Below are 21,279 nucleotides of genomic sequence, written 5' to 3' on the forward strand. Positions count from 1 at the left end.
CCGACATGGCCCATCCCGATAAGGTCTCATTTATGTCAGATCCGGCCCTCATAACAAATGAGTTCAACACCCCTGCTCTAAGCATTACAACTGATCTTCAATCCAAAGAGGTCAGTTCCTCTGGAGAAAATGGCTGCTGAGGAGGATGGATTATGGCGCGTGACCCTACTGACATCATGAGAACATAAGAGAAGCCTTGTTGGATCAGGCCAGTGGCCCATCCAGTCCAACACTCTGTGTCACATAAGAACATAAGAGAAGCCCTGTTGGATCAGGCCAATGGCCCATCCAGTCCAACACTCTGTGTCACATAAGAACATAAGAGAAGCCATGTTGGATCAGGCCAATAGCCCATCCAGTCCAACACTCTGTGTCACATAAGAACATAAGAGAAGGCCTGTTGGATCAGGCCAATGGACCCTCCAGTCCAACTCTCTGTGTCACATAAGAACATAAGAGAAGCCATGCTGGATCAGGCCAGTGGCCCATCCAGTCCAACACTCTGTCTCACATAAGAACATAAGAGAAGCCATGTTGGATCAGGCCAGTGGCCCCTCCAGTCCAACACTCTGTGTCACATGAGAACATAAGAGAAGCCATGTTGGATCAGGCCAGTGGCCTCTCCAGTCCAACACTCTGTGTCACATAAGAACATAAGTGAAGGCCTGTTGGATCAGGCCAATGGCCCCTCCAGTCCAACACTCTGTGTCACATAAGAACATAAGAGAAGCCATGTTGGATCAGGCCAATGGCCCCTCCAGTCCAACACTCTGTGTCACATAAGAGAAGCCATGTTGGATCAGGTCAGTGGCCCATCCAGTCCAACACTCTGTGTCACATAAGAACATAAGAGAAGGCCTGTTGGATCAGGCCAATGGCTCATCCAGTCCAACACTCTGTGTCACATAAGAACATAAGAGAAGCCATGTTGGATCAGGCCAGTGGCCCATCCAGTCCAACACTCTGTGTCACATAAGAACATAAGAGAAGCCATGTTGGATCAGGCCAGTGGCCCATCCAGTCCAACACTCTGTGTCACATAAGAACATAAGAGAAGCCTTGTTGGATCAGGCCAGTGGCCCATCCAGTCCAACACTCTGTGTCACATAAGAACATAAGAGAAGCCCTGTTGGATCAGGCCAATGGCCCATCCAGTCCAACACTCTGTGTCACATAAGAACATAAGAGAAGCCATGTTGGATCAGGCCAATAGCCCATCCAGTCCAACACTCTGTGTCACATAAGAACATAAGAGAAGGCCTGTTGGATCAGGCCAATGGCCCCTCCAGTCCAACTCTCTGTGTCACATAAGAACATAAGAGAAGCCATGCTGGATCAGGCCAGTGGCCCATCCAGTCCAACACTCTGTCTCACATAAGAACATAAGAGAAGCCATGTTGGATCAGGCCAGTGGCCCCTCCAGTCCAACACTCTGTGTCACATGAGAACATAAGAGAAGCCATGTTGGATCAGGCCAGTGGCCTCTCCAGTCCAACACTCTGTGTCACATAAGAACATAAGTGAAGGCCTGTTGGATCAGGCCAATGGCCCCTCCAGTCCAACACTCTGTGTCACATAAGAGAAGCCATGTTGGATCAGGTCAGTGGCCCATCCAGTCCAACACTCTGTGTCACATAAGAACATAAGAGCAGGCCTATTGGATCAGGCCAATGGCCCCTCCAGTCCAACTCTCTGTGTCACATAAGAACATAAGAGAAGCCATGTTGGATCAGGTCAGTGGCCCATCCAGTCCAACACTCTGTGTCACATAAGAACATAAGAGAAGCCCTGTTGGATCAGGCCAATGGCCCATCCAGTCCAACACTCTGTGTCACATAAGAACATAAGAGAAGCCATGTTGGATCAGGCCAATAGCCCATCCAGTCCAACACTCTGTGTCACATAAGAACATAAGAGAAGGCCTGTTGGATCAGGCCAATGGCCCATCCAGTCCAACTCTCTGTGTCACATAAGAACATAAGAGAAGCCATGCTGGATCAGGCCAGTGGCCCATCCAGTCCAACACTCTGTGTCACATAAGAACATAAGAGAAGGGCTGTTGGATCAGGCCAATAGCCCCTCCAGTCCAACTCTCTGTGTCACATAAGAACATAAGAGAAGCCATGTTGGATCAGGCCTATGGCCCCTCCAGTCCAACTCTCTGTGTCACATAAGAACATAAGAGAAGCCATGTTGGATCAGGCCTATGGCCCCTCCAGTCCAACACTCTGTGTCACATAAGAACATAAGAGAAGCCCTGTTGGATCAGGCCAATGGCCCATCCAGTCCAACACTCTGTGTCACATAAGAACATAAGAGAAGCCATGTTGGATCAGGCCAATAGCCCATCCAGTCCAACACTCTGTGTCACATAAGAACATAAGAGAAGGCCTGTTGGATCAGGCCAATGGCCCATCCAGTCCAACTCTCTGTGTCACATAAGAACATAAGAGAAGCCATGCTGGATCAGGCCAGTGGCCCATCCAGTCCAACACTCTGTGTCACATAAGAACATAAGAGAAGGCCTGTTGGATCAGGCCAATAGCCCCTCCAGTCCAACTCTCTGTGTCACATAAGAACATAAGAGAAGCCATGCTGGATCAGGCCAGTGGCCCATCCAGTCCAACACTCTGTCTCACATAAGAACATAAGAGAAGCCATGTTGGATCAGGCCAGTGGCCCCTCCAGTCCAACACTCTGTGTCACATGAGAACATAAGAGAAGCCATGTTGGATCAGGTCAGTGGCCCATCCAGTCCAACACTCTGTGTCACATAAGAACATAAGAGAAGCCATGTTGGATCAGGCCAATGGCCCCTCCAGTCCAACACTCTGTGTCACATAAGAACATAAGAGAAGCCATGTTGGATCAGGCCAATGGCCCCTCCAGTCCAACACTCTGTGTCACATAAGAGAAGCCATGTTGGATCAGGTCAGTGGCCCATCCAGTCCAACACTCTGTGTCACATAAGAACATAAGAGCAGGCCTTTTGGATCAGGCCAATGGCCCCTCCAGTCCAACTCTCTGTGTCACATAAGAACATTAGAGAAGCCATGTTGGATCAGGCCAGTGGCCCATCCAGTCCAACAGTCTGTGTCACATAAGAACATAAGAGAAGCCATGTTGGATCAGGCCAATGGCCCCTCCAGTCCAACACTCTGTGTCACATAAGAACATAAGAGAAGCCATGTTGGATCAGGCCAGTGGCCAATCCAGTCCAACTCTCTGTGTCACATAAGAACATTAGAGAAGCCATGTTGGATCAGGCCAGTGGCCCATCCAGTCCAACAGTCTGTGTCACATAAGAACATAAGAGAAGGCCTGTTGGATCAGGTCAGTGGCCCCTCCAGTCCAACACTCTGTGTCACATAAGAACATAAGAGAAGCCATGTTGGATCAGGCCAATGCCCCCTCCAGTCCAACACTCTGTGTCACATAAGAGAAGCCATGTTGGATCAGGTCAGTGGCCCATCCAGTCCAACACTCTGTGTCACATAAGAACATAAGAGAAGCCATGTTGGATCAGGCCAATGCCCCCTCCAGTCCAACACTCTGTGTCACATAAGAGAAGCCATGTTGGATCAGGTCAGTGGCCCATCCAGTCCAACACTCTGTGTCACATAAGAACATAAGAGAAGCCATGTTGGATCAGGCCAATGCCCCCTCCAGTCCAACACTCTGTGTCACATAAGAGAAGCCATGTTGGATCAGGCCAATGGCCCCTCCAGTCCAACTCTCTGTGTCACATAAGAACATTAGAGAAGCCATGTTGGATCAGGCCAGTGGCCCATCCAGTCCAACAGTCTGTGTCACATAAGAACATAAGAGAAGGCCTGTTGGATCAGGCCAATGGCCCATCCAGTCCAACACTCTGTGTCACAGAAGAACATAAGAGAAGCCATGTTGGATCAGGCCAGTGGCCCATCCAGTCCAACACTCTGTGTCACATAAGAACATAAGAGAAGCCATGTTGGATCAGGCCAGTGGCCCATCCAGTCCAACACTCTGTGTCACATAAGAACATAAGAGAAGCCATGTTGGATCAGGCCAGTGGCCCATCCAGTCCAACACTCTGTGTCACATAAGAATATAACAGAAGCCATGTTGGATCAGGTCAGTGGCCTATCCAGTCCAACACCCTGTGTCATACAATGGGCAAAACCCAGGTGCCATCAGGAGTCCATCAGTGGGGCCAGGACACTAGAAGTCCTCCCGCTGCTGCCCCCCCCCCTCAGCACCAAGAATACAGAGCATCACTGCGCCAGACTGAGAGTTCCATCTAGACCTTGTGGCTAATAGCCACTGATGGACCTCTGCTCCAGAAGTGTATCCAGTCCTCTCTTGAAGCTGTCTATGCTTGTAGCCACCACCTCCTGTGGCAGTGAATTCCACGTGTGAATCACCCTTTGGGTGAAGGACTTCCTTTTATCCGTCCTCACCCGACTGCTCAGCAATTTCACGGAGTGCCCCCGAGTTCTCGTATTGTGCGAAAGGGAGAAAAGGACTTCCTTCTCTGCCTTCTCCATCCCAGGCATCATCTTGTAAACCTCGATCATGTCACCCCGCAGTCAACATTTCTCCAGCTGTGTTTCCCCCAAAGAAGAGCTGTCTTCAGAGGCTGGGAGAAAGCTGCATTTCCCCGATTCCGGGGTCTCCTTGAAGGTTTCAGCCAACTCTTTAAAATGTCTCCTGTTATCCCCCCTCCCTCCGCCGCCACTAACCACTTGAAAATAAAGGTTAGCTGTTTCTCTCCCCAGGCTGCCGTTACATCAAGGCTGAATGCCAAAGCGGCAGACGCAAAGCATAAGTCAAGCGGTCGCTGCTGAAAGAAGGGCTCCGGCCCCTGCGGAATACTATGAATAACACTTTTTAATGAGAAATGCAAGGCGCTCTCGGGCTTTTTCATAAGTCTTTCCTGGCCTTCCCGCCTCTGCCTGGTCTCTCACAATGAAATACAGGCCCCCCTGCAGAGCTAATGCAAGGCCTTGGCATGGTATAATCCCTAATTTGAGAATCTAAGATGGTGGGGAGCTTTGTGGTCGCCCGCTGCAGCTGAATAAATCCACCTCTAATGACCCTTCCTTGCTGGTCTCCTCGAATAGCGCATGCTTGATCTTTGAGGGACTTGTGCGCTATTCGGGGGGGGGGGGGAGTGCCTCGGCCTGTTTGCAGTTTTGACCCTAGAGTTGTGCGAGGAGTTCTTTGTGGGGTCAAGTCCAAAAAACTGGAAGAGGTTCAGTTCAGAGAGCCAGTCTGGTATAGTGGTTAAGTGCGCCGACTCTTATCTGGTAGAGCATCTGCTTGAGAAGCAGAAGGTCCCAGGTTCAATCCCTGGCATCTCCAAAAAAGGGTCCAGGCAAATAGGTGTGAAAAGCCTCAGCTTGAGACACTGGAGAGCCGCTACCAGTCTGAGAAGACAATACTGACTTTGATGGACCAAAGGTCTGATTCAGTAGAAGGCAGCTTCCTATGTTCATATGTTCATGAACCGGGTTTGATTCTGCACTCCTCCACTTGCACCTGCTGGAATGGCTTTGGGTTGACCATAGCTCTCGCAGGGGTTGTCCTTGAAAGGGCAGCTGCTGGGAGAGCCCTCTCAGCCCCACCCACCTCACAGGACGTCTGTTGTGGGAGGAGAAGATATAGGAGAGTGTAAGCCGTTCTGAGACGCTGCTTCAGAGAGAAGGGCAGGGTATAAATTTGTGGTCTTCTTCTTCTTCTGTTTGGTGTAATGGTTAAGTGCGCGGACTCTTATCTGGAAGAACCGGGTTTGATTCCCCACTCCTCCACTTGCAGCTGCTGGAATGGCCTTGGGTCAGCCAGAGCTCTCTTATCTGGGAGAACTGGGTTTGATTCCCCACTCCTGCACTTGCAGCTGCTGGAATGGCCTTGGGTCAGCCAGAGCTCTCTTATCTGGGAGAACTGGGTTTGATTCCCCACTCCTGCACTTGCACCTGCTGGAATGGCCTTGGGTCAGCCATAGCTCTCGTAGGAGTTGTCCTTGAAAGGGCAGCTGCTGGGAGAGCCCTCTCAGCCCCACCCACCTCACAGGGTGTCTGTTGTGGGGGAGGAAGGTAAAGGAGATTGTGGCCGCTCTGAGACTCTGAGATTCAGAGTGGAGGACGGGATCTAAATCCAATTTCTTCTACTTCTTCTCCTTCTTAGAGAGAGAGGGGTGTGTGTGGACCTGTGTCCGCAGCAAGGGTGGCCAGACTGTGGCTCGGGAGCCACATGTGGCTCTTTCACACATATTGTGTGGCTCTCAAAGCCCCCACTATCCCATCGGCTGGCTTGGAGAAGGCGTTTCTCTCTTTCAATCACTTTTCCAAGCAAAACCGGCCATTGGCTTGGAGAGTGCATTTAAAGCTGAAGTTGTCTTCTTTCCACCTCCCCCTCCCTCCTCCCATCTTTTTGGCTTCCTTCCTTCCGTCCTGTCTTGTGGCTCTCAGACATCTAACATTCATGTCTTGCGGCTCTCCAACATCTGATGTTTCTTCTATGTGGCTCTTACATTAGGCAAGTTTGGCCACCCCTGGTCCATAGTAAAACCAAGGCCATAGTCCATGTCAGTGGTGGCCACATTGTCGTGACTCGGGAGCCATGTGTGGTTCTTTCACACATATTGTGTGGCTCTTGAAGCCCGCTGGCCAGCTTGGAGAAGGCATTTGTCTCTTTAAATCATTTCTCCAGGCCAAGCCGGTAAGCAGCTTGGAAACTGGATTTAAAGTTAAAGTTGCTTTCTTTCTCCCTCCGACCCCTCGTCTATTTTCCTTCCTTCTTTCCTCCGGCTCTCCAACTCTGATGTTCGTGTCTTGTGGCTCTCAGGCATCTTACATTTGTTCTATGTGGCTGCTATGTTAAGCAGATTTGGCCACCCCTGGTCCATGTGATCCAGGGCCACGAAGGCAGAAGGCGATCAAGAAGCCAGCTGTAGTCCCGTCCCATAAACCTCGTAAAGGAGTCTGCCTGAATCCGATAATCAATCCATCACGATCGGTATTGTCTACTCTGACTGGCAGCAGTTCTTCAAGGTTTCAGGCTGAGGTCTTTCTCATAAGAACATAAGAGAAGCCATGTTGGATCAAGCCAATGGCCCATCCAGTCCAACACTCTGTATCATACAGTGGCCAAAAATTTATATACTGTATTTTTCGGACTATAAGACGCACTTTTCCCCCCAAAAAAAGTGTGGGGGGGAGTGTGTGCCTCTTATAGTCCGAAGGTACGTACCTTCAGGGTGGGGGGGCGATCTGCTGCCTCTTCCTCCGATCCAGCGCTTCCCCGCGCCTGCCTGCCTGGCTCCATCTTCTTCAGGCAAGCGCTGGGATCGCTCCACGTGGCCCCAGCGCTTTGCAAGCGCCGGCTGCGGAGGGGGCAGCGTGCTTCCTACTTGCCTGTGTCCCTGCCTTCAGCTGTGATGTTTAAAGCAAACGCTGGGATCGCTCCCTCCCCCCTCCGATCCCAGCGCTTGCTTTAAACATCACAGCTGAAGGCAGGCACACAGGGAAGTAGGAAGCACGCTGCCCCCTCCGCAGCCGGTGCTTGCGAAGCACTGGGGCCACATGGAGCGATCCCAGTGCTTGCCTGAAGAAGATGGAGCCAGGCAAGCAGGCGCGGGGGAAGCGCCGGATCGGAGGAAGAGGCAGCGGATCGCCCCCCAGGAGGAAGGTGCGTCTATCCTCCGGAGCGCCTTATGGTGCGAAAGATACGGTATGTATATATATATATATACACACACACACACACTGTGGCTAATAGCCACTGATGGACCTCTGCTCCATATTTTTATCTAACCCCCTCTTGAAGCTGGCTATGCCTGTAGCTGCCACCACCTCCTGTGGCAGTGAATTTCACATGTTAATCACCCTTTGGGTGAAGAAGTACCTCCTTTTATCCGTTCTAACCTGACTGCTCAGCAATTTCATCGAATGCCCACGAGTTCTTGTGTTGTGAGAAAGGGAGAAAAGTACTTCTTTCTCTACCTTCTCCATCCCACGCATAATCTTGTAAACCTCTATCATGTCACCCCGCAGTCGACGTTTCTCCAAGCTAAAGAGCCCCAAGCGTTTTAACCTTTCTTCATAGGGAAAGTGTTCCAAACCTTTAATCATTCTAGTTGCTCTTTTCTGCACTTTTTCCAATGCTATAATATCCTTTTTGAGGTGCGGTGACCAGAATTGCACACAGTATTCCAAATGAGACCGCACCATCGATTTATACAGGGGCATTATGATACTGGCTGATTTGTTTTCAGTTCCCTTCCTAATCATTCCCAGCATGGTGTTGGCCTTTTTTTATTGCAAATGCACACTGTCTTGACATTTTCAGTGAGTTATCTACCATGACCCCAAGATCTCTCTCTTGGTCAGTCTCTGCCAGTCACTTCCTACCTGATCCTTTAACTGGAGATGCCAGGGATTAAACCTGGGACCTTCTGCCTGCCGAGCAAATGCCCTACCCCTGAGCCACAGCCAAGTTACCCAGTGTGTGCTCCTCCGAGTTACCCAACGTGTGGGGATGCAGGAGGACACAGCATGTAGCAGAGTGGGATTGGCCTTTTGGGATCAGGTGACATGCAAGTTCAGGACACAACATTTTAAAGATGGCTACCAGGATGCCTTTGTGTACTTCTATGAGTTTATTCTCAAATCAAGGGTCATAGGAAGTTTCCACCTCCACTGCCCTGCGACGTCCAGGCCTCATTCTATGGAATGTCATCACATGGTGCTGTGACGTCACTTCTGGGTAAGTGATGTCACAGCATTATAAATAGGGTTGCCACGCCGTGCCAGGTAACTGTTGAGAGTTTGGGAGGGGCAACAGCACGGGGGAGCCAATCATCATCACTTGTGCCGTGACATCACTTCCAGGAAAACCCAAAAGTAATGTTGGACAGCTCTAGGAATTCACTGGTTTCTGGCTATTCCTTCAGTTACCCAACATCACTTCCACGTTTCACCCACAAACAATGTCAGGATGTCAGTGATGCTCTAGGAACTTTCCAGACCTCGATGGCAGGGGTGTCAAATTGGTCTCTTTAAATCATTTGTCTCGGCCGAGCCAGTGATCTAGAGGTTCTATACATAGGTTCCCTTGAACGCTCACAGACTGAGCGCTGAGCCATGAACTGAACCGTGAACCAATACACAGGTTTGTGAACCAAATCAGTCGGGGAAGCCATTTAAAGCTTAAACCCCTGCTTTCTGCTCCCTCTGGCTTTTCATGGGAAGCAGAAAGCAGGGGTTTAAGCTTTAAATGGCTTCCCCAAGCTTTAAATGGCTTCCCCCTCTGGCTTTTCATGGGAAGCAGAAAGCAGGGGTTTTGCTTTCGGCTTTCCACGAGTCGTCCAACTGCCTCAAAATTTGTGAGGGTTCGTGACAGTTCTTCGGGTCACGAACATTGCGTTGTGAATCGCGAACCAGCCAAAATTGACGATGACCTCTAGTTTGTCATCTGGTTCATGCCCATCTCTACCCACACCACTGCCATGCCCCCATGTAGATAGATCCCAGTAGGCAGCCGCGTCGGTCTGAAGCAGTAGAACAAAGTGGTAGACAAGTGGCACCTTGAAGACCAACGAAGTTTTATCCAGAATGTCAGCTTTCGTATGCTCTTAAACAGACTTCATCAGACAAACTGGGAATGGCAAGCAGCAATTCTTAATACAAGTGAATTGGTACATAGAACCGTTAACCCTCAGTTCTGGCAAGTTTGGCTCTTGCTTTTTCAGTTCTTATAAACTTTATCTACGCTTTCATCAGAGAAATTTGTTTGACTGATACCTGGCTAAACCTGACGACCACAACTTATGTATGTTCATTCTCTCCTTATAGGATCTCTAACAGGTCTCAGTTTATTACTCTAAACCAGGGGTGGCCAACGGTAGCTCTCCAGATGTTTTTTGCCCACAACTCCCATCAGCCCCAGCCAGCATGGCCAATGGCTGGGGCTGATGGGAGTTGTAGGCAAAAAACAACTGGAGAGCTAACGTTGGCCACCCCCGCTCTAAACAATTAAGGAGGATACCAATACACATCTGTCTCCTATTTTGACATATGCATTGCCAGGGCCTTTTTTGTGGCAGGCACTCCTTTGCATATTAGGCCACACCCGCATGATGTAGCCAATCCTCCAAGAGCTTATAGGGCTCTTAGTACAGGGCCTATAGTAAGCTCCGGGAGGATTGGCCCTGTACATCAGGGGTGAGTGGCCTAATATGCCTACTACAAAAAAAGTCCTGTGTATTGCTACACTGTCTCCCCCCTCCCAAACAAAACCAAACAAAAGGTGACCTGGCGACCATATAAACTTAACTTGTTATTGCTGTTGGGCCTTTGCAAATGCCAAAACATCTTCAATAAGTTGTATGCTACTTTGCTGTTCCCCTGTGCAGAAGCACCTGTCTCTTTATATCAGGGGCGGGGAATGCTGCTCCTGCCAAGGGCCACATGGATATTTATAACATCATTCGCGGGCCATGAAAAATTATCAACTTAAAAAACAGTGCTCCGCCGAGGGAGAACGATTCATATGAATCCATATCCATATGAAGCTGCCTTCTACTGAATCAGACCCTCGGTCCATCAAAGTCAGTCTTGTCTTCTCAGACTGGCAGCGGCTCTCCAGGGGCTCAAGCTGAGGTTTTTCACACCTATTTGCCTGGACCCTTTTTTGGAGATGCCAGGGATTGAACCTGGGACCTTCTGCTTCCCAAGCAGATGCTCTACCACTGAGCCACCGTCCCTCCCCAAGAATGTTGGACAGCTCTAGGCCAGCAAAATTAATGCAAGTAATTGTTTTTCTATATGAAGTCGTGGGGAGAGCCTAATCTGGCACACACACACACACACAAATACACACCTGGCCCGCCACCCTAGGCAAATGCATAGATCCAGGGCTTTTTTGTAGAAAAAGCCCAACAGGAACTCAGTAGCATATTAGACCACTTCCTCTAATATTAGCATATTAGGCCACACCTTCTGGGATGATCAAGTGCAAACTGAACTGTGGCAGTAACTTTTCCAGGCGCTGCAGTAATTCTGGCCGGCCAGCCAGGCCCCGGGGAGGCTGCCGTACAATACATCTGGGCCCTGTGATCCCTGCCTGGCCTTGGGGAGGCTGCTGCACAGCGCGGCTGGGCCCCACGATCCTCGCTGGCCAGCCAGGCCCCAGGGAAGCTGCCACACGGCTCGGTTCGGCCCAGCAATCCCCGAGGGCGACAGCAAGTGACCTCAAGGGCCGTAGACGGACCCCACCCCTGCTATATATGAACTGTTGACTTCCATTTCATTGTATCTCGGGAAGAGTGCCTGCATGCAAAAGCTCTCACCTTGAATAAAACTTCGTCGGTCTTAAAGAGGCCCCTGGACTCTAACTTTGTTCAAGGGCTAAACCAGAGTTTCCCAGGGCAAGACTTTGTGGAATGTGAAGGAAGAACGAGAGATACAGCTGCTCGAGAGGAAGGGTGAAAGGAAAATGTGTTAGGCAGAGAGAGAGAGGTCGTTTTCGCACTTACCTTATTCCGGAGCGACGTCCCTCTTCACCGCGCAGCGTCTGCGCGGATTTCGCACTACTTGCTCCGCAGAACCCAGATGTCCCGCGGCTTTTGCATCGCAAATGTAAACTGGTTTTTGGCGGTTTACATTTGCGATGCAAAAGCCGCGGGACTTCCGGGTTTCTGCGGAGCAAGTAGTGCGAAATCTGCGCAGACGGTGCTCGGTGAAGAGGAACGTCGCTCCGGAATAAGGTAAGTGCAAAAACGACCAGAGATTTTCTAAGGACTTTCCCAGATGCTCTGTATTTTCTGAGCCTCGGTGCGGGAATTCTGGATGCCAACACGTACCTGAGGCAGAAACTATGTGGCCACCTTAGAATGTGTTAATCTCTAACGCATGATGGTTGGGTAATTGCATTGATGCATAAACCACGAGCGCTCGAGCTATAGATGGGGAGACAGCCAGAAGCGTTTGGAAGGCAGGTGAATGGTGTGCGTGCGTATGGAGGGGGAGACTGGGAAGATTATAGTGCCAGCAATGCTCTAGGAATCCCCCCAACATCTATGGTAAAAGCCATATGCAGGGTGTCAAACTCATTTGTTACGAGGGCTGAAGGTGACATAAATGAGACCTTGTTGGGCTGAGCCGTGTCGGGTTGGGCCGGGCCGTGTGTGTACCTATTTATGATTAGGTAGCAGAGATATAAACTTTATAAAGGACACAGACAAACACAATTAAAGATTTTTAAAAAACATGCTTAAAATGTTAGCACTCCTTGGTCTTAAAGGTGCTTTCTTTGTATCTCTCCCTTGGGATCCAGGGAACTGGGCAAAGGAAGCTCTGGCTCTTTCCTTCCTTCCCCAGGGGACCAGGATGGGGAGGAACCTCAGCCAATAGAAGGAAGAGAGGCTTGGCTCAGTAGCTCTGCTGCACAATTGAGAGAGCCTGGCAAAGCAAGCTCTGCCTCAGCCAATGGAGAAAATAGCGGTTTTGCTCTGTAACTTCTGTGCGATTGAGCAAGCCTTGCAAAGCAAGCTGTGATGCAGAAGGAAGCGAGAGAGGGGGAGAAAGAAGCAGATGATGGTCAGTTGCTTGGGGGCCTGATAGGAGCCCTCCAGGGGCTTGATTCGGCCCCTGGGCAGCATGTTCAACACCTCTGGCTTAGCGGATCTCCGGGCCAAACTTAGAGGTTAGCCACCCTATGAGGTCTGGCCTTAGCTATATATCTATTACACCCACCCTTGCGATTGAGCAAGCCTTGCAAAGCAAGCTGTGATGCAGAAGGAAGCAAGCTATAGGGAGAAGGAAGCAGATGACAGCCAGTTGCTTGGGAGCCTAATAGGAGCCCTCCGGGAGCCTGATTCAGCCCCCAGGGCCGCATCTTTGACACCCCCTGCTCTAGGGTGTCTCGCTTTTTTGTATAACAGCTTTATCAACGCCTATTAAACATGGTAAATAAAACCTCCATGTTCACAGGCAACATGACCTTTATTCTGTACTTGCGGCCTTGCAGTTGGCTGTCCACTGTTGAAAACAGGATTCTGGGTTAGATAGGATTTTTTTTTTAAAGCCATAAACACCAAAATTCAAGTTCCTAGCCTTTGGCTTGTGAAATGCTTAGCAAAGACTACCAGAATGTCAAACACCCAAATGGCACTGGAATCGAACTTCCCTTGCCTGAAATGGAGCCGGTGTGTTGGGGGGGGGGGGGGGGCTCTTGAGCCTTCCGCACAGCAAAGACAAGCAAAATGAATTGTGCCGAATAAGAGAAAAATCACACCAGTGAGCTTACTCTGCGCCATTTGATAGATCAGCTTTTCTCCACCCAGAACACAGATTGCCTGAGTGAAAAATTCTATTGTTTTAAACGCAAAACCCTGTGGTTGACCTCTCAAAGCTACAGGCAAGCTGCAGGACTCAAAGGTGATGCGGGCTGAACCCAGAAATGACCTCATGCTGCTTGAGGATCAGCAGAAATGTATGGTAATGGGTGTGGGTCAAACTCAGAAATCCCATAATGCCATAGAGCACGGGTAGCCAAACTCACTTAACTTAAGAGCTCCATAGAATAAACATCAGCAGTTTGAGAGCCACAAGACATGAATGTCAGATGACGAAGGAAGGAAGGAAGGAAGGAAGGAAGGAAGGAAGGAAGGAAGGAAGGAAGGAAGGAAGGAAGGAAGGAAGGAAGGAAGGAAGGAAGGAAGGAAGGAAGGAAGGAAGGAAGGAAGGAAGGAAGGAAGGAAGGAAAATAGATGGGAGGGGGAGGAGGAAAGGAAGCAACTTTAACTTTAAATGCATTCTCCAAACTGCCAACTGGCTTGGCTTTAAATTAAATTAAATAAATTTAATTTAAAGAGAGGAATGACTTCTCCAATTCAGCTGATAAAATGGTGGGGACTTCGAGAGCCACACCAAGTGTGTGAAAGAGCCCCCATGTGCCTCCCGAGCCACGGTTTGGCCACCCCTGCCATAGAATTTCTGTCAAATCATAGAGCAGCATGACATCATTTCCGGGTTTGGCCTGTAAATGTTGGCATCATGCTGCCAGAGGCTTTTTGTGAATTTCCCCTCTGCTAGCTTACCAATTGGAGTGGGGAGGGGGGGGGCGGGAGTTGTCATGGGGAGCTCTCCTGCCAAAACGGGACACCAGGCTCTCCTAGGAATAACTGGGGAGTGGGGGGAAAGAGAATCACTTCCTGGCCACTATTCTCTTGAGAGCCAGTTTGGTGTAGTGGTGAAGTGTGCGGACTCTTATCTGGGAGAGCCGGGTTTGATTCCCCACTCCTCCACTTGCAGCTGCTGGAATGGCCTTGGGTCAGCCATAGCTATCGCAGGAGTTGTCCTTGAAAGGGCAGTTTCTGGGAGAGCCCTCTCAGCCCCACCCACCTCAAAGGGTGTCTGTTGCGAGGGAAGAAGGGAAAGGAGATTGTAGGCCGCTCTGAGACTCTGACCTTGAAAGGGCAGCTGCTGTAAGAGCTCTCTCAGCCCCACCTACCTCACAAGATGTCTGTTGTGGGGTGAGGGGGAAGGTAAAGGAGATTCAGAGTATAAAGTGGGATATAAATCCAATATCTTCTTCTTTTTCTTCTTCTTTTTCTTCTTCTTTTGCCTCTCCCTCCAGTACCCCTTAGCCATGGCCATCCTACAGGGAAACACCGGTGTGGCATCCTCGTTTAGACCCACCTTATCCGCTTAACTGTTTCATAAAATATCCTCCCACTGAAGGAATCTAAAACGATGACAATTAGAAAATGGAGGCGACGCAGACCTTTCCGAAATGAAAGGCAGTGGGGGGGATTAATGAGCGTGCCGGCAATCCAGTAATTAATTGACAAACGGTACCGCACAGCCTCCGAAAGAAAAGAGAGACCGACGTGACTTATCTCGCCCAAAGCAGACGAGAATTTCTCTCGTCTTTCACCTTGTAGATAAGGACACAAAAAGCCGGATCCTTCAACTTTGAAGCTTAAGAGGGATCTGTAAGTTGAAGACAATATATATATATATATGGAGGGAAGAGGCAAAAGGGAGGGGGGAGAAATCCAGCACTCACGTGAAGACGGTGAATAATACATCGGCCTGCTGAGAATTTCATGCCGACAATGTTGTTGTTGATTAAGTTGTAAACTTCAAAGCACTTCTGCGGGATTATAAAGTTATAACTGGTGGGGGGGAAATACATATTGTCGCTGTAGGCATGAAAGAGAGATGATGGGCGTTTCGGTAGGTAAGCAGATAAATCCATCCTGGAAAAGGACTCCGAGATCGAGAGGGGGGTGCCACAGCTTTGCAGCTGGGTGTGAGATTCATGCTCATGTTTCAGTCTGGCGGTTTCAGCTGTCTAACACCAGGGTGTCAAACATGCAGTTCAGCGGCCAAATCAGGCCCCCCGGAGGGCTCCTATCAGGCCCCTGAGCAACTGGCTGTCATCTGCTTCCTTCTCCCTCTCTCTTGCTTCCTTCTGCATAACGGCTTGCTTTGCCAGGCTTCCTCACTTGCACAGCAGCTGGAGAACAAAACCTCTGTTTTCTCCATTGGATGAGGCGTCTCCCTTGAGGAGGAATAGCTTGCTTTGCCAGGCTCCCAGTCGCATAGCAGAGTTACTGAGCCAAGCCTCTCTTCCCTCTATTGGCTGAGGCTCCTCCCCCTCCTGGTCCCCTGGGGAGGAAGGAAAGAGCCAGAGCTTCCTTTGTCCAGTTCCCTGGATCCCATGGGAGAAATACAAAGAAAGCCCCTTTAAGACTAACATTTTAAGTATGTTTTAAATGTGTGTGTGTGTATATGTGTGTGTGTGTGTATGTATTAAGAAGAAGAAGAAGAAGAAGATATTGGATTTATATCCCGCCCTCCACTCCGAAGAGTCTCAGAGCGGCTCACAATCTCCTTTACCTTCCTCCCCCACAACAAACACCCTGTGAGGTGGGTGGGGCTGGAGAGGACTCTCACAGCAGCTGCCCTTTCAAGGACAACCTCTGCCAGAGCTATGGCTGACCCAAGGCCATGCTAGCAGGTGCAAGTGGAGGAGTGGGGAATCAAACCCGGTTCTCCCAGATAAGAGTCCGCACACTTAACCACTACACCAAACTGGCTCTCCTATATATAATATATATATGCACACTTAACCACTACACCAAACTGGCTCTCCATATATATAATGTATATATATGTGTGTGTGTGTATAAATGTGTGTGTGTATTTGTGTTTGTCTGTGTTCTATATAAAATTTATATCTCTAGTACCTAATCTTAAATAGGTACACACAAGGCCCAGCTCGACATGGCCCGGTCTCATTTATGTCACATCCGGCCCTCATAACAAATGAGTTTGACACCCCTGTTCTAACCTGAATGGAAGCCAAGATGTACTGTTGTTAGTGGACATAAGGTCAGTCTTGGACATTCCCAGTTCAGCTTGGTAGATTTGTGGAGATTTAAGGGCAGTGCAAGGATATGATAGGCTTCCCAAATCCCCCGCCTGGGCGGGGGACCCCCGATTTGGCAAAAATCCAGAAAGCGGGGGGGGGAATGGCGCCCTTCCCACGCAGCCTAAAACCCAGCAGCTTCTCCTCTCCCCTTCCCACCAATCCCTGATGGTTCTCCTCCTCCCTTCCCTTCCCTTCTCACCTCCGATCGCAGCAGCTTCTCCTTGCCCCTTCCCTTCCCACCCAGCTCCATTGCAGCAGCCGGAGCTTTCCCAGGCTGCTTCCTGCCCCGCCCCAAAGGACCATGTGCCTTTGCACCTCCGGAGGTGATGAAAGGCTTCAACTTTCTGTGTCTGTGTCTTTGTTACTGTGAAGAAGCTGGCTGGTGAGTAGAGAGCCAATCCCCTACATCAGATTTGCGAGAAGTGGGGAGGGTGTGGAGGAGAGGGAAACGTCATCATTATTCCCTATGTGAAATATTTCTCATAGGGTATAATGGGGAATTGATCTGAAGGTTTCGGGGGCTCTGGGGGAGCTATTTTTTGAGGTAGAGGCACCACATTTTCAGTATAGTATCTAGTGCCTCTCCCCAAAATACCCTCCAAGTTTCAAAACGATTGGACCAGGGGGTCCAGTTCTATGAGCCCCAAAAGAAGGTGCCCCTACCTTTCATTATTTCCTAAGGAAGAAAGACATTTAAAAAGGTTTGCTGTCCCTTTAAATGTGATGACCAGAACTCCCTTGGAGTTCAATTATGCTTGTCACACCCTTGTTCCTGGCTCCGCCCCCAATGTCTCCTGGCTCCACCCCCAAAGTCCCCAGATATTTCTTGAATTGGGCTTGGCAACCCTAGGATATGATATCACATCCTGTGGTGTATGCCCATGGTTAGCCCCTCCAACACTGCCCCTTCCTATGAGGTCACTTCCTCCCACCCAAATTCAAATTTTAAATACAAATGTTCCCACTTCTCTTGCCTGGAGAAAATGGCTGCTTTGGAGGGTGGACTCTTTGACACGATAGCTAACTGAAGTCACTACCCCCCTCGAAGCGCCACCCCTAGAATCTCCGGAAATATTCCGACCCAGAGCATACAACCCTTCCAATTCAACCCCTTCCTGACTTTTGGTTTGCTCTCCTCTTCGGTTTGCCAAACAATCAATGATAGTTTATGAACTCAACGTGGTCCGGGGGGGGGGGGGGAGAGGGATTTTTATTTGGGCTGGAGTCTGGGTTCTTGACATGGGGATAACAACTATCTTGAGTCCACAGAGATCACTCCCATTGGAGATAATGTAGGGTTGCCAAGTCTAATTCAAGAAATATCTGGGGACTTTGGGGGTGGAGCCAGGAGACTTTGGGGGTGGAGCCAGGGGATTTGGGGGTGGAGCCAGGATGAAGGTTGTGACAAGCGCCAATGAACTCCAAACGGAGTTCTGGCCATCGCATTTAAAGGGACTGCACACCTTTTAAATGCCTTCCCTCCATTGGAAATAATGACAGATAGGGGCACCTTCTTTGGGGGATCATAGAATTGGACCCCCAGGTGCAATTTTTTTGAAACTTGGAGAGTACTTTGGGGAGAGGCACTAGATGCTATACTGAAAATTAGGTTCCCCTGTCTCAAATAACAGCCTCCCCAGAGCCCCAAATACCCGTGGATCAATTCTACATTATACCCTATGGGAATCGATCTTCACAGGGAATAATGGTGTGCCCAGCAGAAATTTCTCTCCCCCCCCCCCCAGCTTTCTGATGACCCTGAAGCAGGGAGAAGGTCTCCAATCCAGGGGACCCCCTGCCCCCACCTGGGGATTAGCAAACACTCGAAATAAACCACTGCGTTTTTATGTTGCTGATAAATGCTTAAGCGATCTCTTTCATGACGATGCAATTATATTATTACAATCACAAACCAAAATTCATTCAATGTCCGTGGAAAAAATCAAAACGTTATTTCACACCGCTCTTGTAAGGTAGCACTTTACAGTTCTCCTTCGCTTGAAAAAGAGCCAGTTTGGTGTAGTGGTTAAGTGTGCAGACGCTTATCTGGGAGAACCGGGTTTGATTCCCCACTCCTCCACTTGCACCTGCTAGCATGGCCTTGGGTCAGCTGTAGCTCTGGCAGAGGTTGTCCTTGAAAGGGCAGCTGCTGTGAGAGCCCTCTCAGCCCCACCCACCTCACAGGGTGTCTGTTGTGGGGGAGGAAGGGAAAGGAGATTGTGAGCTGCTCTGAGACTCTTCGGAGTGGAGGGCGGGATATAAATCCAATATCTTCATCTACCTCACAGGGTGTCTGTTGTGGGGGGAGGAAGGGAAAGAAGATTATGAACCGCTCTTAGACTCTTTGGAGTGGAGGGCGGGATATAAATCCAGTATCTTCATCTACCTCACAGGGTGTCTGTTGTGGGGGAGGAAGGGAAAGAAGATTATGAACCGCTCTGAGACTCTTCGGAGTGGAGGGCGGGATATAAATCCAGTATCTTCATCTACCTCACAGGGTGTCTGTTGTGGGGGGAGGAAGGGAAAGAAGATTATGAACCGCTCTGAGACTATTCGGAGTGGAGGGCGGGATATAAATCCAATATCTTCATCTACCTCACAGGGTGTCTGTTGTGGGGGAGGAAGGGAAAGGAGATTGTGAGCCGCTCTGAGACTCTTCGGAGCAGAGGGCAGGATATAAATCCAATATCTTCATCTACCTCGCAAGGTGTCTGTTGTGGGGGGGGGGAGGTAAAGGAGATTCTGAGCTGCTCTGAGACTCTTCAGAGTGGAGGGTGGGATATAAATCCAATATCTTCATGTACCTCACAGGGTGTCTGTTGTGGGGGAGGAAGGTAAAGGAGATTGTGAGCCGCTCTGAGACTATTCGGAGCGGAGGGCAGGATATAAATCCAATATCTTCATCTACCTCACAGGGTGTCTGTTGTGGGGGGGAGGAAGGGAAAGGAGATTGTGAGCCGCTCTGAGACTCTTCGGAGTGGAGGGCGGGATATAAATACAATATCTTCTTCAATATCTTCTTGGTAAGTGGAAGGTCCCAGGTTCAATCCCCGGCATCTCCAACTAAACAGGGTCCAGGGAAATAGGCATGGAAAACCTCAGCTTGAGACCCTGGAGAGCCGCCGCCAGTCTGAGTAGACAAGACTGACTTGGATGGACTGAGGGGGGTCTGATTCAGTAGAAGGCAGCTTCATATGTTCATATATGTTCACACCCGTGATGTAGCCAATCTAGGGTTGTCCGGCTGGGGACAGTTTTCATGCGCGCAAAGCACACGCGGCACGTTGACGTCACTCAAAAGTGATGTCATCGCACTGGTGACGTCGCATCCCGGCTGCTCCAGGAGCATCCAGAAAAGCCCTCTGGTTTTTCCCGGATGCTTTAGCAAGTGGGGGAAGAACTCTATAGTACCATAGAGTTTTCCTCCCAAATTGCTAGCGCGTCGGGGAAAACCATAGAGTTTTCCCAGACACTCCTAGAGCGTGCGGCGCGTGACATCGCTGGTGTGATGGCATCACTTCTGAGTGATGTCATCGTGCCGGCAACGTCAGGGAAGGATCTCCCTGCCAGCCAGTGCGGCCAGTAGGTTGCAAAACTCCAGGGTGGGAGAACCCCCATCCAGCATGGGAACTTGGCAGCCCTAAGCCAATCCTCCAAGAGCTTACAGGGCCTACTGTAAGCTCCAGGAGGATAGGCTACATCAGGGTGTGGGGCCTAATATGCAAATAGGGTTGCCAATCCCCAGCTGGGGGCAGGGGATCCCCCGGTTTGGAGACCCTCCCCCCGCTTTAAGGTCATCAGAAAGCGGGGGGGGGGAGGGAAATGTCTGCTGGGAACTCTATTATTCCCTATGGAGATTTATTCCCATATTCTGACTTTATATGGGCCGGAAAGAAACCAAGGATTAAGATAAAGATTTTAATAGATGCTAAAGAGAGAGGTGGTTTTTAACTCCCGGATTTAAGATTGTATCCTGATGCGGTTTGCTTGACATGGATCAAAGATCCATGGAGAATTGATCCGCGGGTATCTGGGGCTCTGGGGGGGCTGTTTTTTGGGGTAGAGGCACCAAATGTTCAGTATAGCATCTAGTGCCTCTCCCCAAAATACCCCCCAAGTTTCAAAAAGATTGGACCAGGTGGTCCAATTCTATGAGCCCCAAAAAGGTGCCCCTATCCTTTATTTCCTATGGAAGGAATTGAAAAGGTGTACCGTCCGTTTAAATGTGATTGCCAGAACTCCCTTTGGAGTTCAATTATGCTTGTCACAGCCTTGATCTTGGCTCCACCCCTAATGTCTCCTGGTTCCACCCCAAAGTCTCCTGGCTCCACCCCCAAAATCCCCAGATATTTCTTCAATGGGACTTGGCAACCCTATATGCAAAGGAGTTCCTGCTACAAAGTGAGCCCTGCCCATATTTCATCCCCATAATCCCCAGGTATTTCCCAACCCAGAGCTGCCTACCCAACCCAAAACCTTGCCATTCAAAACCCTCATTGTTGTGATCTTCTGCTCCTAGAAGGAGACAATCTATTTTGAGTTCAAACGATCACTTTGGCATGAACTTCCTCACCACCCCCACCTGAAGGGCTAGAATTCAGGCCCGCGGGGTTGGGAGTGGACCACGGATGCTCACAGTCACTCCCGCCAAAAGCTTCGGAGAGAAACTGAACCCCAACCCCGTCACAATTTCTGCAGTCACTATACGGCAATAGAAATCTCCATCTTCATCGAAGCCTCTCAATTGCCGTGTTCTTATTAAGGCAACGATTAAAAGTTGCAATGAAGAATAATGATTGTAAACGAGGAGAGGGTACATCACCAGACGAAAGAGACCAAGAGGAAGGAAAACACACA

The sequence above is a fragment of the Heteronotia binoei genome, chromosome 9, assembly GCF_032191835.1.
Source record: "Heteronotia binoei isolate CCM8104 ecotype False Entrance Well chromosome 9, APGP_CSIRO_Hbin_v1, whole genome shotgun sequence".
Classification (NCBI taxonomy): Eukaryota; Metazoa; Chordata; class Lepidosauria; order Squamata; family Gekkonidae; genus Heteronotia; species Heteronotia binoei.